This window comes from Bombyx mandarina, chromosome 11, assembly GCF_030267445.1.
Source record: "Bombyx mandarina strain Sakado chromosome 11, ASM3026744v2".
In the NCBI taxonomy this organism is placed as follows: Eukaryota; Metazoa; Arthropoda; class Insecta; order Lepidoptera; family Bombycidae; genus Bombyx; species Bombyx mandarina.
In genome coordinates, this window is record NC_143218.1 from 18,939,491 (window position 1) to 18,945,193 (window position 5,703).

Sequence of the window (5,703 nt, forward strand, 5' to 3'; positions counted from 1 at the left end):
GTTTTTTTTTTTATATTTTCTATGTAATAAAGTACATACACGTTTTTCATTTTTGAGTTGGTTCTTATATACCTAGTCAGGTCATAAATTCTGTCACATGTTTAATGTAAAATAATTGAAACAAGTTTATTCATTATGTAACCATTCATATACCAAAATGAACTTAACAAAACATAGATTCTTATGACACTAAAATTATTCAAAATGACCTCCGTGATTTTGAATACAGGCCTTCAATCTGCGCGGCCAGTCGTCTATCGCAGCACGAACGAGGTCCATGTCAATATCGGCGGCTGCTTTAATCAAGGATGTCTTGAGTGACTCCAAATTGGGATGAGGCTTTGAGCGCGCCTTTTCCTCCAAGTGTTGCCATATCTTGTAATCTAACGGATTCAAATCTGGACTGGAGGAGGGCCAGTCTTCGTGCCGGATGAAGTCGATTTCACGCGCCGCCAGCCAGTCTTGTGTGCTCTTCGCTCTATGAGCTGGCGCCGAATCTTGTTGGAATACCCAGTGCCTGTTATTGAACATGGTATGAGAAACAGCTTCCACAAGGTTCGTCAGGACTGTATTTTGATACACAACTGCATTAGTTTTTACACCTTTCTCACATAAATGTACCTCTGTTAAGCCCCAATAAGAAACTCCCAACCATACCATGAGCGAGGATGGAAAATGACCTCGTTGGACACGCGGAATACGGTTGCTCGCTTCTTCACTACTGTGTGCGTACACCTTATCATTTTGTTTGTTGTAGCTCTCTTCTACGGTAAAAAATTTTTCATCCGAAAAAAGAATTTCCCGATATTTTTTTCCCGCGTACCGCTTCAACAAAGCGCGGCATCTCTTCAGTCTCAGGTCCATTAGACGAGCATTCAAACGATGTCCTGTTTTTCTTCGATATGCCCGAAGCCCTAAGTCTTCATTTAACACCCTTTTCACCGTGGTTCTGCTTAACCCCATCTGAAGGGCCAACAGTTCCTGCTTACGTTTGGGATTTCTTTGAATTTGCGCCTTCACAGCTTTTATCACTGCTGGAGTCCTAACAGATCGAGGGCGACCACTTCTTGACCTGTCATCTACACTAGAGTCTTCATTGTATCGTTTGATGGTACGATAAACGAATCTTTTGGTTATATTCAAATTTTTCAGTATGTTAAAAATTTGAATTGGCGCGTAACCGCAACGATGCAACGCAATAACTGCAACACGGTCTTCTTTAAGCGTCCACTCCATATTTAAAAATGAGTAAAATTCTAAAAGTATACATTTTTATTTTCATGAACAATTCGAAATTCGAATTCAATAAACTTTTTTGTGGCCAGCATTCTAAAAGAAAAGTTTTTACTGTGTGACAATACTTATGACCTGACTAGGTATAATCCTATAATACTATTTAGCAAGAACGCTTTGAAGAAGTCAGCGTTTGTCCCGTGCTGTACTGGTACACCAAAAACTAGCTCTGTTGAGAGAGGAAGAGAGTTAAGGTTTGTATGTATTATAATGTGTATAATTAACATGTTCTCGTGATTGATGTGAAGGTACCGGTGCACTCCGTTAGAGCTAGTCCTGAAGATACGCCCTTGTGACGTCAGAAGACACAAGTTTTTTTTTTCTGTTCATGCTGTTAGTCTTTAGAGGCTATTTCAGTGGTGCTCTACCGTGTAGGTGAGCTCACGGGGCTCAAACCAGGAGGCGTTGCTAACACTAGCCCTAGCAAGAGCAGTGCTTCGCAGAATCTACCACCGGATCGGAAACGCGACCCACCGAGAAGATCCGACGAGAAACTCAATATGCTGGGTCTGTGGGTTAATTTACTCGTCGAGCCCTTCGTCGCAAGCGATGGGTTCGGCGAGGACGATGACCGGTGCTTCAGGTACCTGAAAGCATCGCTAGTGGATCGGGAGGATCCGAAATGAAGTGTTTAGAGCAGTATTGAGACGTGAGGGCGAAGTCTCAATGGTTTTCTGTTCCGGCTTGTCCACCTTGTACCGGAGTTCTAGTGAGGTTAGTGGTATCGGATGCGGGTTCCTAGAGCGCTTTATTGCGGCGTCCATCCGGCAGCCGGCACTGTTACGCGCCAGTCGAGGAAACTTTCAGAAGCGCCTTCTAAAGCTAACCGAAGATTGAGGCGTTATGATCAAATAGAAGTTTCTGGTCAGATCTTATGGCGTCGCAATTCCGATCCGGTGTTAGATTCAGCGAAGCACAACTTCTTGCTAGGGTTCGTGCTAGCAAACTCAGACTGAGCCCTGTGAGTTCTCCACCAGTCACGGTGAAGTTAGAATAGCCCCTAAAGCTTACTGGCTAATAGGCAGGCCATATGAAAGAATCTGTAAGTAACGTGGGATTTTATTTGTTTCATTTTAATAACGTTTTCATTTACAATTATCTAGATATTTCTACCACCTACAAGAAAGGTGCAATAATTTATATCTTAGTGATCGAAGTGTATAGGCATTGCGAAGGTATAGGGTTCTGGGAGTATACTCTGTCAATACCGGGAAAAGATCAATAATACACAAAATGTTAATTATTAATCCAATTTTATTTTATAACCTCAAAGTATGCTCCTTCAAAAACGACACGCCTACGCCAACATTTTTAAATGCCTTTTTTTCGAATATTCTTATACTTTTTATTCTTTTTATATACCTAATCGACGTGACGATCCAGGTCGATGAAAATTAACAAACTTCTTTATATACTCGACTAAACATGTTAAGTACATAAGCAAACATAGCCTTAAAATGTCTAAATATTTGTCATCTTCGTTACCGATTTTCCAAAAGTTTTTCGTCTTAATTTTTTCTCTGCATTACATTTGAACATGCTTCCTATGTAAATTCTAAAGCAAATAATATTTTGGAGTTTATTTATTTAACGATGACATCATTAGACTCCTTACAGCATCATTAGTTACGTTAAATTTCCTGTAAACAATTGATTGTTTAGTACTTTAGTGATGAGTTCTGTTTCCCTTGACGTAGGTAAGTCAAGTCACTTATGTATGTCATCTCGGATGTAAGTCTCAAAAAAGTTTCCAAGTTTGTTGAGTAGGAATTTCAGTTTTGTTTTTGTATGAGTGGGCAAGGAAATCATACATATTATTATGTAAAATTTATCAATGAGAAATAGTTTAATATGCCAGGTATGAGTTTTGATATTAACATCAGAATAATTTTAAAAAGGTTAATGAAAACCTTGAAATGCATCGAGTCATCTCTGATGGGACGATACAACTCAACATTGGTAGTCTCTAAGCTAGTCTGTCTACCGTAGTGATAAAAAAAATGTACTTTTACTAATTTAAACCACCAATTATCCTGTAATTGTAATATCTCTTATTTTGAAGTTTCGCTGTCACTTCTGATTTGATGTACCTACGTTCGGTCTTGTGATCGGCTGTTTAGAACACACCACAGAAATACCTACATAATCATTAGATAATAGATAAGTGGTCAGGATTACGGTGCAAAATTAATCTAGGTACATAATTATTAGATAATAAATAGATCATGGTTACAGTGCAAAATTTTTGCAAACTTCAGAATTCATTATAGATCGTACAAGGTTTAAACATAGGTACTTATGTGTTTTAGAATTACAATAACAAGTCAAATAGACGCCCACGGAACGAGCGCGTTTTGTTTGATTATAAATTTTAGGGACGTACTTAGTTGTCTTTGTAATTGCGCCGAAACGTAGTCACCTATAGAGTTAAAATGTTAAGAGCTAAAATAAATTTATAGAAAAGCAAAAAAACTGAATGCTCTCGGCAAAGCGACTCACGCTTCGAGTGTCACTGCAGTGTTTGGACGTTAACGTCTACGTCATTAGCGCCAAGAATTTTGCGAAAACTAAAAAAAAAAAAGTTCTAAAATCTGTAATTAGAATCCGAACTTTTCTCGTAAATAACTGTAACTTTTCTAGATGTACAAACAAAGATTGTAAAAAATTGCACAGACTTAGATATAGAGCCTGGACCTAAGTCCAAATATTATAATAGTAGGTATATTATTTAACACCTGGGATACTCTTCTTATTTTCCATGCCATTGTTGCGGGTATCGCTTTTATAAAAATCTTCAGTTTTTACATTGGTTAAAGTAAAAAAATGTACCGATGAACTGATTTATATGAAATTTAATGAAGTGGTACTAAACGAGATGAGACCAGAGGAATTGAAATAACGTTCCAGTAAAATGTTAGGAATTTATTAAGAATTCATTAGGATTTTGGGTGGAACCCTAGAGGCTACGTCCAGTGAATTTGTCTCGTTTTTCAACTCATTTTCACACAATAGAACACGTCACTTAACTTCGCTTCCTTACGCTACAGAACCTTTATCGGAGCCCCATAGTACGTCAGGAACATCGACCTCCATGACAACCTGGACTTAGAGTCCATTAAGTATATGCAGTCGACATCAGTGCGCCATTGCGCGAAAGCGGCACGACATGAGAACCCTCTCATCGCAGCCGCCGGTAACTACATTCCCAATACTGCGGATAGAATGGTAAACAGTTGACGTCGCCCAAAACACGTCAATTTGGATCCTCCCGATCCACTAACGGTGCTTTTAGGTACCACAAGCACTGGTCATCGTTCACGTCGAACCCGTCGCTTGGGCATTACTCTTCCACGGCCTAAATAGAGAGAGTGGTGGCACTTATTCGTGCGGGTTCACGAGACGCTTTACCGCTATTAACATTATTGACATCCATGATCATGAGTGAAGTACGTATTTCATTAGGAAAAATGGTACTTGCATGCGGGGTTTGAGCACCGGCAGAGTAGGTACCTACACTCGATACGAGCACACCGGCTGTCTCATCGTTGAGGCCACGACAACTTTGTGTACACGTTTTGTGCTTGATCCATCTGCTCAATCGAGTTACCAATATTACTGCAATAAATGCAATGATATAATGAATCCTATAATATTCCATGAGTACCTAAATGTCGTGTAGGTACTTACTTGCTTACATTGGCAGAAATTGTCCAATGTATCGACGACTTGTAAATATATTTTAAAAAACGTTCGTATGATATTGCGGATTATCAATTACAATGGAAGCTGCCAAATGAAAGCAAGAGGCTCTGTTTTATACTTACCTTTGCCCTGAGCCTTTTATAAAATATCTGTCAGATGCATACTGGAAACTTTCCAAAACAAGGATCATCATCAGATCGAATAACTTTTTGAATTCAGCCACCGTATCTCGACAAGCACCATGCGCTATTTTCTATTGAATATTAACCAAATTTCTGTGTGTTAAAACATTTTTTGTTGTATAAAACTGATGTAAATTAGGAAACACTTTAAAGCTAAACTACACAATAAAATTCAGTCAAAAGAGAATACATGTTGCGTCGAAATGCGCTTCGAAGGACTTTTGGTTCGTTGTCGTATTTCATGGGCAATTATGAAAGTTGCTAGTATTAGGCACCGATGATGATCCCTGGATAGTTTTCTTTTAAGTAGGATAAAGATTGTTTTCTTACAGGCTGAGAGTATTGTAAGCCCCGCACGAGTATTTAGCACTTTTATACCTATTCCTAGGCCTAGGCGTGAGGCACGGGCCTAGGGCGGCATGATTAGAGGATTTTGAGGAGCGGCAAAATTTTTGAAATAAAATTTCAGAGACGAAAGAAAGTAAAGAAATTTGTCCTTTGAAAGTCCTTTGAAAATGAGTTTAGG